The sequence below is a fragment of the Gorilla gorilla genome, chromosome 4, assembly GCF_029281585.2.
Source record: "Gorilla gorilla gorilla isolate KB3781 chromosome 4, NHGRI_mGorGor1-v2.1_pri, whole genome shotgun sequence".
Lineage (NCBI taxonomy): Eukaryota > Metazoa > Chordata > Mammalia > Primates > Hominidae > Gorilla > Gorilla gorilla.
Genome location: NC_073228.2, coordinates 52,038,725 through 52,050,269, shown reverse-complemented (window position 1 = coordinate 52,050,269; position 11,545 = coordinate 52,038,725).

The window sequence follows — 11,545 nt, the reverse complement described above, 5'->3', positions numbered from 1 at the left end:
AACAATCCTTTAAACTAAGGCAACTCAGGCTTGCAAGAGTTAGGCAATGTCCCCAAGATTGTGAATTTCTACTGATCTTTCAAGACACAGATCCAATGTCACTTCCTTTAAAAAAAAATATTTATTTACTTATTTATGAGATGGGGTCTTCTTATGTTGCTCAAGATTACCTCAAACTCCTGGGCTCAAGGATCCTCCTGCCTCAGCCTGCAGAGTAAGCTGGGATTCTGTCACCCAACACACCCAGCTCAATATCACCTTCCTTTGAAGCTTGCTCTAACCAGCCTTGGTTTGTCTTTGTTTTCTTGGCTTCCTGTGCATTTCTCTCTATTACACAGCACTGTGTGTTTACCCACAGGTCTCCCACTTCAAACCACAAGCTCTTCTAAAGTCAGGGATTTACTTATTTCTTTGGTACCCTCACCTAGTACAATGCCCACCCACTGGAGGCCTTCTGTGAATGGTATTATTAGCACTATCATTGTCCACCTGGAGGCAGCACACCCAGCTACCAGACCCCTTGTGCAGGAAAGCCAGCTCTCTGGCCAGGTGGCTGGGCTGTCAAACCCCTAAGTGAAGGGAAATGTCCACACCAGCCTCTGCTTATGCCCCTATGGAAGCCAGGGATGACTGTACCAGCAGTTTGCTGCATCCTCTTCAGATTCAGTGGAAGGTACAGTACTCATTGCTGGCATCAGCTGGGCTGTCCTTGGGGACACTGGGGCTATGCAGGAACATCTCTACCTTGGACTCAAAGACCCAGTGCTAAGGTTTGAATGTGTCCCTCAAAAAGCATGTGTGGAAAGTTAATCCCCAATACAACAGTGTTGGAAGGTGGGGCCTAACGGGAGGTTTGTAGGTCATGAACTCCGCGCTCATGAATGGATTAATGACAATTATAAAAGGACTTGAGGCTGAGGCTGCAAGTTTGATCTCTTGCTCTCTTGTCCTTTTGCCTTCTGCCATGGGATGACACAGCATGAAGGCCCTCAGCAGATGCAGGCCCCTTGATCTTGAACTTCCCAGTCTCTAGAACTGTAAGAAATAAATCCATGCTTTAAATAAATTATCTAATCTCAGATATTCTGTTATAGCAGCATGAAACAGACTAAGACACCCAGTGAGGAAGCTGCAGGAAAGAAAACCCAGAAGGGGAAGAAGGAGTCAGTTGCAAGGGTCTCAGAGAAAGCTTCTCTTGAGTAGGGCTGCATCTCATAGGTAAAAGGGGAGAGGAATTCTCCACTAGGGCTAATGAACCCTGCTCCTAGCTGGGAAGTGGATAAAATGTCAGCAGGGGTCTGATTGAGGAACCAGGTTATGTCTGTCCCCTGGAAGCAGAGGCAAAACAGTCACAGGGGACAGTCAGAGTGTCTCTGTAGACACCTTCCTTCTTCTGTTACTGGGGGAACACCTGGAGGCAGAAGGTGCTAGGGGTAATGATGGTGGCATTAGAGGCAGTAGGGAGGAGGGAGAGCATCCACTTCTGCCAGAGAACTTTGAGAGAAGTGGAGCAGATGAAACAATGAGGGGAGTGGCAGGGTATTGCCAATGGCTTAAATTATGAGCAGATAGGTGAGAGAAGAGAGGGCAGGGGAGGCATCTGGAATTATTTATTCTGAGAAGAGAAAGACATTTTCTTCTTCTTCTTTTATTTTTATTTTTTTGAGATGGAGTCACTCTGTTGCCCAGGCTGGAGTGCAGTGGTGCGATCTCGGCTCACTGCAAGCTCTGCCTCCTGGGTTCACACCATTCTCCTGCCTCAGCCTCCCGAGTAGCTGGGACTACAGGTGCCCGCCACCACACCTGGCTAATTTTTTGTATTTTTTAGTAGCGACGGGGTTTCACCATGTTAGCCAGGATGGTCTTGATCTCCTGACCTCGTGATCCACCCACCTCGGGCTCCCAGAGTGCTGGGATTACAGGCGTGAGCCACCGCGCCCGGCCGAGAAAGACATTTTCATAGGCTTCACTGACATATAGGAATTGACATGTGTGGCTGGGCACCGTGGCTCACGCCTGTAATCCCAGCACTTTGGGAGGCCGAGGCAGGTGGATCATGAGGTCAGGAGATGGAGACCATCCTGGCTAACGTGGTGAAACCCTGTCTCTACTAAAAATACAAAAAATTAGCCGGGCATGGTGGCGGGCGCCTGTAGTCCCAGCTACTTGGGAGGCTGAGGCAGAATGGCATGAACCCAGGAGGCAGAGCTTGCAGTGAGGTGAGATCGCACCACTGCACTCCAGCCTGGGTGACAGAGCAAGACCCCGTCTCAAAAAAAAAAATTGACATGTGTAAGATCACAATTCCTGGTCTATTGGATGTTCTACTGTACACACTGCTTCCTCAAAGCCAAGGGAATTAATCCTTAATGGTAGGAGGTGATATTTGAGAGGAATATTTGAGGATGTTGCTTTGAGGAGGAAGAGGAGTGTATTAGTCAGGGTTCTCTAGAGGGACAGAACTAATAGGATATTATATACATATATATGAGTATATATATATGAGTTTATATATATATATATATGAGTTTATTAAGGAATATTAAACTCACATGATCACAAGGTCCCACAATAGTCCATCTGCAAGCTGAGGAGCAAGGAAGCCAGTTCGAATCCCAAAGGTGAAGAACTTGGAGTCTGATGTTTGAGGGCAGGAAACATCCAGGATGGGAGAAAGATGTAGGCTGGGAGGCTAAGCCAGTCTAGTATTTTCACATTCTTCTGCCTGCTTTTATCCTAGCCGTGCTGGCAGCTGATTAGATTGTGTCCAGCCAGATTAAGGGTGGGTCTGCCTTTCCCAGCCCACTGACTCAAATGTTAATCTCCTTTGGAAACACCCTCACAGACACACCCAGGATCAATACTTTGCACCTTTCAATCCAATCAAGTTGACACTCAGTACTAACCATCACAAGGAGGTAAAAGAGAAAGAGGAAAGGGCAGCCATAAAGAAAGGGAGCCTTGGCCTGAGGACACAGGCCTCTTCTGTTCTCTCAGGGAGACCCACCTGAGCATAGATCACCTTTCCAGGTGGACTAGAGGCTCCAGGAGGCCCCTCCAAGCCTCTCCCACTATGCAAGCCTTGCTCTCTCTTCTACCCTGTATTGGGAAGGGGGGTAGAATACAGGATAAGATTAGCTCTCCAGCCCCTGGGGAACCCCCCAGGGGGAGATCCTAGGGGAGTGAGGTACAGGGTTAGTGAGCCAATAGGCATGACTGAGCATCTATTAGGCGTCAGTTTCCGAACACACAGTGATGTGTAGGACACAGTGTCATCCATGTAAGCAGCATTTGTTGTAGGAAAAGATGTAGGGAAGGATGGGGGAGGGGATGCTAAAGAAAGAGAAGGAAGGAAGAGACTGAAGAAACAAGGGGAAGGGGAAGAAAGAAAGACGCAGTTGTCGATTCTCTCTCTCTCTTTTTTTTTTTTTTTGAGATGGAGTCTCGCTCTGTTGCCCAGGATGGAGTGCAGTGGCGCAATCTTGGCTCACTGCAACCTTTGCCTCCCAGGTTCAAGCTATTCTCATGTCTCAGCCTCCCAAATAGCTGGGACTGCAGGTACGTACCACCATGCCCAGATAGTTTTTTATATTTTTAGCAGAGATGGGGTTTCACCATGTTAGCCAGGATGAACTCAATCTCCTGACCTCGTGATCCTCCATCCTTGGCCTCCCAAAGCGGTGGGATTACAGGTGTGAAGCACTGCACCCGGCCATCAATGTCTCTTAACTCATACTCTAGTTGTGGCAATCGGATATCTAGAGAAAGTGTGGCTAAAAAGCTCAGTGATAAGTGAGCAGTCACCTGAGAGAAGTTAAAAGGGGGGTGTCAAGGAAGGTTTCAGGAGGGCTTGGGACAGAGGAGTGGGCTGGCAGGGTAGGTGGCTTCTTCTCACCTGCAGACCTGGCTGGCCTGGTTGTCCTTGAGGAGACCCTGGCCCAGAGGCTTCACTGGTTCTTGAGCTCCATGGATTCCCAGGAGCTTGTCAGGGCTGGGCAACCCTGAAAGGCCCAGTGTCCACAGGGTTCCTGGCAGCCCAGAAACTCCTGGGCATCTAGGGTGGTCCTGGGGCCCTTCATGGCCAGAGTAGACCTAAGGTCCTAGGGGTCATAGAGATCCTGGTCTGCCAGGAGGTCCAGAGGCCCAATTCCACCCTGCAACTGGAAGAAGAGGCTGGAGTCATGGATGTGAACCACAGAAGTAGGGGTGTGTATTCGAAGGTAGGGGTCTCTTACAGGGGCAGTCAGTGGGGCCAAGCCTGGGAACCCTGCTGGGAGTAGAGCGTGCACACGGGAAAGTGTCCCCAGCCCTGAGATCACTTAGGGAAATCCAAGATGGTCCTGGGGGTGGGGCTACTGAGTTCCAGGTCCTATCCCAGCACTTGGGTGTAAATATAGAGATCGTCTCTATAGTTAGAAGCAATATGGTTTCTTAGCTTGAGACTCCTGTCATCACCTTTACCCCAGACCCTTAATTCACAGGATCTTCAACCACAATTCTACCCAAATAATACCATCACCTGTCATCCACCCACCCTACTCATTACCCACCCACCATCCATTCAGCCCCATCCACCATTCACTCTCCTCCCCACCCACTCACCATCCACCCATTTGTCTGCCTACCGTCAACTCACCACCCACTTCCTACCAACTGCATACCATCCACCCTCACCGCTGGTCTAGCTGCTCCTTCCAAAAGTAGTGCTAATCAGGAGCCACAGAGGGTGCTGGGAGGCTAGGGTCTCTGAGGAGGGTCTGGGGGTCCCCTGGGGAGTTCCTAAGGAGCAGGGAATCTTGGGATCCCTAAAGCTCCCTTTCACCAGGAAAGCCAGAGGCCCATTCTGTCCTGGGGCACTCCTCTGCCCCTGCTTTCCCTGCTGGAACAAACGGGACATGCAGTAGAGATGGAAGCAGGGAGGAGAGGGTTTTCTGTCTCACTCCAGCTCCTTAGTCTTCCTTTTGTTCACCCACCTCCCCTCCACTGCCATCCCAGAGGATCCCAAAGGCCCAGAGATTTCTCACCCAGGGTGGCACTTATCTGACATTCAGGGGGCCCAGCAGGGCAGGCACATCCAGAAGGTGAGTTGGGAGCAGGATGAGATAGGCTTGGAAGAGAGGTTAGAATCAGGCTGGCTTTTAGATTACTAAGTCCCACCTCCCCATTGTACAAATGGGAAAACTAAGGCCCAGAGAGAGGTGTAACCATAGATGACCGCAACGGGGCGGCAAGCTGACCTGGGGGATGGGGTGAGAAAGCCAGTGATGCCTCCTCATGTGGTGGGGAATAGGGTCACCTGAACCTGTCACTTTCTCCCTAGCTGTGACATTCCACATAAGGTCCTTGGGAGGCAATAGGGTGGGGCCCAAGAAGAGAGGAGTAGGAGGGGGTGGAGTGCTGTGTGCCTCTACCCAGCATCCATCTGTTTCCCTGACCATCTCACCTTTTCAGGCTGTACACCTTCTCTCCCTCCCCTATCCCATGCCTGCTTACTTGTTTGCCTGTGTAGGAGCCAGGTACTGAGGGGTACAGGTCAGTGTGGCCTGAAGGAGCCTAATGAAACTCCCATTCATTAGTGGAAGTCAGGGTGGGGAGTGGGGGCAGGGGACCAGCATTCCAGGTAGCTGACCCCTGCCTCGGACTTTGGACTCAGAACCCAGGGGTCTGACTTGAGGAACAGCAGAAACCCATCCTCCAGTCCATTGCCCTCAGAGGGCTCTTGGGTGCTGCTGGGAGCAAGCCTCATGGGTAGATGTGGGCTCTGAGACTTGGTCTAGCTTGACAGCTACTACCTCATTCTTTCCTCTGAAGAATGAACAAATGAATGAAGAGGGAGAGTTTACCCCAGACCCTTAATTCACAGGACCTTCAACCACTCTTCTACCCAAATAATGCCATCACCTGTCATCCACCCACCACCTACTCATATCTGTTTTCTGATATCTGATTTCATATCTGTTTCTAAATCTCTCCCACCTCTCCAAGTTTTTCATTTCATCACATCTATTTACCTGTCTGTGCCTTTCCATCTCTCTGTCCTGTTCCCTCTTTCAGCCCCTCCCTCTCTTGGTTTTTCCCTTGCTAGTACTCCCTCCTCTTCTCTCTATCCTTTCACTCCAAATCATCATAGAATCTTAGCATCAAAAGAGACCCAACAGGGTCATAATAAGGACACCATCAATTTGTAACCTGCTTTCTGGTATACAAGCCTGTCATTTTTATAGACAGCCTCATTTGATCCTCCTTAACAGCCTGCCAGAGTGAAGTAGGGAATAGCATCCCCAGTTTACAGATAAGGAAACTGAGGTTCACAGTGGTGAAGAGACAAGCCCACAGCTAATAAGGACAGAGCTGAGATCTGAACCCTTGGCTCGGACTGCAGGACCAGTGCAGACTGCCCCACAGTTTGTGCATCCCAAGCTGGGAGCAAAGCTCTTTTCCATTTCAGGCTGTCTGGCTTTCCCCTGGCTTGGGGCCCAGCTTCTGCTGCTCTTTAGGTCATCATGACTGGGTGGGGGTAAGGAACAGCCTGCACAGATCTCAAAGATTACTGGCTCCAAACATCAAGTCTCTGAAAATGGTGCAGACCAAGGGAGTGAATCCAGGCTTCAGGAGAGGAGACAGAGGCTCTGTGGATTAGGAGTTCCAGGCGTAATAGGCCTTGTTGCTGGGCCTACCCAGCCCTGTTCCTCTGCCGTCAAGTTCTCTCCAGCCATCAACCAGTCATCTTTACCTCTCTCAGGCCAAAGACAAAAGGAGACTGCAGTGAAAGAGTCCCCTGGCATGGAAAGCCTGCTGGGCTCTGTGGCTTCTCTCTGAGACCCTTTCTTCGCGTAGCTGAGGTTAGATCTGGGGCCCAGGATGCACCCTGACTGAGGGCACCAGAACTCTCAGGTTAGCGCTAGAGCTGGGCCAGCAGGGAAGACACAACCCCCTCTGGGCACACAGAATCTGACAACTGGAGTTGGAAAGACAAGGGCTTCTGTGGTAGCAGGGCCCACTGGGCAGGAGGAAAAGGTGCTGATTGGGTTTGGGGAAAAGTCTCCAAGGCTGTGCTGCCTCTGGAGGTGGGGAGCGGGAGGTGCCAGTTGGAGGCTGGGTGTGAATGCAACACAGGCTCTGTTGTCCCAAAAATGAGTTTGAATGACATTTAGTTGCATGTGACCTTAAGCCCATTTTTTTACTACCTGGAGCCCCATCTATAAAATGGGTTTATAGGGTTACCATGGTAATCAATGATCATAATAACAGGCATTGAGCCTTACTCCATGCCAGGCACTGTGTTTAGTGCTTTACACACATTGTCTCAGTAGGTTTCTGCGCAGCCCTATCAGGCTGGGCTGGCATTATCTCTCTTACAACTGAGGGCATTTGAGGATAAGAGGGAGGATGCCACTTTGCCAAAGTCACAGAGCTAGTAAATGGCAAATCCAGGATTCAGTGCAGGCCTTTTGGCTCCAGGCTCTTAATCTCATTCACTTGGCTGGTCATGGCTAATAACTAACACTCATTGGGCGCTTAATGTTTGGCAGGCAGCATTCTCAGTGTTTTATGCAGATTCATTCATTTAGTCATCATAGCCACACTATGATGATGTTCATTTAATATGAAGGATGAGGACACTGAGGCACAGGCTAACTTATCCTGGTTTCTGCTGCCAGGAATCCAGCCCAGGCAGGCTGACTTGAGAGCCAGCACTCTTTAAAAAAATAAAAAGGAAAAGCCTTTTTTTTTTTCAGTAAAAATGGAAGTATAACATGCATACAGAAAAGTGCAGAAATGAGAAATGTCTAGCTCAATAAATGTTCACTTAGTGAGGTTGTAACTAAATAATATTACCTGTACCCCATAAGGCTACCTTCACTCCTCTCCCCACATGTAAACTTTATCCTGATTTCTAAAAATATAGATTAGTTGTCTTAGTCTGTTTTCTGCTGCTATAGCAGAATACCACAGACTGGGTAATTTATAAACAATAAAAGTTTATTTGGCACATGGTTTTGGATGCTGCAAAGTCCAAGAGCATTGCACTGGGATCTGGCAAGGGTCCTCCCATGGTGGAAGGCAGAAGGGCAGAAGCAAGTGTGTGAGACACAGAAGGAGGCCAAACCTCATCCTTTTTTTTTTTTTTTTTTTTTTGAGATGGAGTCTTGCTCTGTCACCCAGGCTGGAGTGCAGTGGCATGATCTCGGCTCACTGCAACCTCCATCTCTAGGATTCGAGTGATCCTCCTGCTTCAGCCTCCCGAATAGCTGGGACTACAGGTGTGTGCCACCATGCCTGCCTAATTTTTGTATTTTTAATAGAGACGGGGTTTGGCCATGTTGGCCAGGCTGGTCTCGAACTCCTGACCTCAGGTGACCCACCTGCCTCAGCCTCCCAAAGTGCTGGGATTACAGGCGTGAGCCACTGTGCCTGGCACCGTTTTTTTTTTGTTTTTGTTTTTTTGAGACCGGGCCTTACTCTGTTGCCCAGGTTGGAGTGCAGTGGTGCAATCACAGCTCACTACAGCCTCCACCTCCTCAGGTTCAGGTGGTGATTCCCCCACCTCAGCCTCCTGAGTAGCTAGGACTACAGGTGCACGCCACCACACCCAGCTAATTTTTGTATTTTTTGTAGGGACTGGGTTTTGCCATGTTGCCCAGGATGGTCTCAAGCTCTTGAGCTCAAGTGATCCTCGTGTCTTGGCCTCCCAAAGTGCTGAGATTACGGTGTAAACTTCATCCTTTTATCAGGATCCCACTCCTATGATAACTAGCCCACTCCTGTGATAACAATGAATCCATTTATGAGAGTAGAGCCCCCATGACCTAATCATCTCTTAAAGGTCCCACTTCTTAATACTGTCACAACGGTGATTACATTTCGACATGAGTTTTGGAGAAGACATTCAAACCGTAGCATTAGTTTTGCCTGTTTTTGAGTTTATATAGAGTGATACAGTAGTAATCTTTTGCTAACATATGATTTGTCTATATTGTTGGATGTATCAACAGCATATTCAAGTCGAGACTTAACCATTCTACTATTGGTTCCATTTCTGGCTATTCTGAAGAGTGCTGCTGTGACACTCTTGAACATGTGTTTTGGAACACACACACACACACATACACATTTCTGCTGGGTATATATCTACGGGTGGAATTACTGGTTGCTTCTCAGTGGTTGTACAAATTTGTTTTCTTACAAGCATTATATGAGAATCCCCTTACCACATTCTGGTATTGTCAGTATTTTATTTTTTTACCCATCTGGTGGGTATGGAGTGGTTTCCCATTATGTTTTTCCATGTGTATGTATTAAATGAGGCATAACTGGAAGCAGGCACTCTTACCACCCACTCCGTACAGTTTCTCCTAACAATCCCATGCACTGTGTATTTCACAGATGAGGAAATGGAGGCACGCCGTTACTCCCTTTCCTCTCTTGCAGTCCCCTCACCTTTCCTGGAGGCCCTTCCCTACTTTTCCAAGTGGGATTGGGATGTCTGGTCACCACCAATCTTGAGAGGCCCCTCAGGCCAGGATGTTCTTTTGGGAAGGGAGAAGAGGAAGGTTGGGATGAAGTGGGCAGGGGTAAGGAGGAGAGAAAGAATGAGGCATAGACGCTGGCATGAAGGATCCTGGCTCTGGCTATGGAATGATGGGGCCAGAAGAGAGTCTGGGCATATGCAGAAGGCATGACTGGTGCTATCTGTAAGCTCCTACTGCTGGTGGGGAAAGGGGGAGGCATGCAGCTGGGGAGTAAGGGCCCTGTGCGCATGGGTGTTGGAGATCACTCTGAAGGTCCAGCAAACTCTGGGGGCTTACGAGTCTAAAGTCTTATGCCCCCTCTGTGGGGGCGTCTCTAAGCCTAAAGCCCTTTTGGAGGACTCCCTGGGTTCAGAGGTCCCTTGGTCTCTTTAGGATTTCCTAAGGGGAAGGTGGCACTTTTTTCCTCAGGGTTGGGGAAGCAGGAGTCAGGGCCTGGAGGCCCTCTAGGGAATGTGGACAGGGTGTCTGCTCTGATTCTGGGCCTCTGATCTGTCAGGCCACCTGCCCTTTGACTCAACAAGCATTAGGGGAAGCAGGGAAAACGACTTCCCAGCCCAACCTTTGGCTCTCTCTGCTCAAAGTGCCCTGTGTGTTGTTGTTTTTGCAAGTGTCCTCTGCAAGATTTTCCCAGGTTGCACTTTCTTCTTCTGCTCCTACCCCCATCTTTCTCGAGTTCTGAGCCCAAAGCTCACGGTCAAAGAAGGCTAAGATTGTAGCAGGCAGTAAATGTATTTGGCACAAGTCTTGGCTCAATTACTTGCTAGCTGTATACTCTTGGATTAGCCTCATCACTTCTCGGGATGGTGACAGAACTCTCACAGGGCCCAACATCATTCACTTGGCTTGTCTCCTGCTTAGGCTTTGGACAATGAGAAAGTGCTCCTGTTGGTGCCAATTGGCCTGGAAGCGTTGCAGGCTCTGGAGTGTTGGAAGCCATGCCAGCATGGGGCCTTGGACCATGCAAAAGGAATCCGGAGGTCCTAGATTCCTAGATTGCCAGAGCTGGAAGGGCCTTCACAATTCAACAAGTTGCCTTCCCCCATTTTACAGACGGCCAAACTGAAGCTGAGGAACAGGAAGTGGTCACAAAGCTGGTAAGCAGCTAAGCAGGATGGCCTGGAGATATGAAACCGGATCCTGGCCAGCCCAACTGTGGATGGCTTTCCTCTCCCCTCCCCCTCTCTTGCCTGGGTGTTCACCTCTGGAACCATGTGTTCCCAGGGAAGGACCCAGGCTCCATAGTCTGGGACTGGGCTGGACCAGGCCTCCCTCTGCACTGTGTTGTCTCTGTGGAGATCCTGGCTCTCTTGATCTGGTCTCTCCAAGTATGGGGCCCTGGTGGGCAGGAAGGCAGCTGTACTGATACACCATTGCTCAGCCCACATCTGCGGTGACTGTGGGGGTGCCCTGTCTGGGACCTGGATGTCAGCTGACATGGAGGGGAGCTAAGATCCCCCACTCAGTGTGGGCACAGTGGACATTCCAGGGCAATCAGGAAAGGGGCTGGGAGGCCAAAGTTATGAGGAGGCCTGGGGCCCAGTCCCCTACCAATGCCACCTCTGCCCTGATCTCCCCACCCAGCTTGTACTCTGTGTCAGACTCTTTTGCCCTTGTTGGCATTAGAGTGCTCTGACAGCTGTTTTGAAAGGCAGTAAAGCATAGGGGCTAATAGTACAGACTCTGGAGCCAGACTGCCTGGGTTCACATCCCTGTTCTTCCACTTACTTGCTGTGCGACTCTGAGTAAGTTACAAACCTCTCCATGCCTCTGTTTCCTTGTCTTAAAAACGGGATGGTGATAGTGCCTAGTTCACGAGGTTGCTGTGAAGTGCTCATGAGTGAAGCACTTAGATCCCTATCCTGCATGTAGTCTGTGACTACTGTGTTAACTTTTTTTTTTTTTTTTGAGACAGATTTTCGCTCCTGTAGCCCAGGCTGGAGTGCAATGGAGCAATCTTGGCTCACCGCAACCTCCCCCTCCCAGGTTCAAGTGATTCTCCTGCCTCAGCCTCC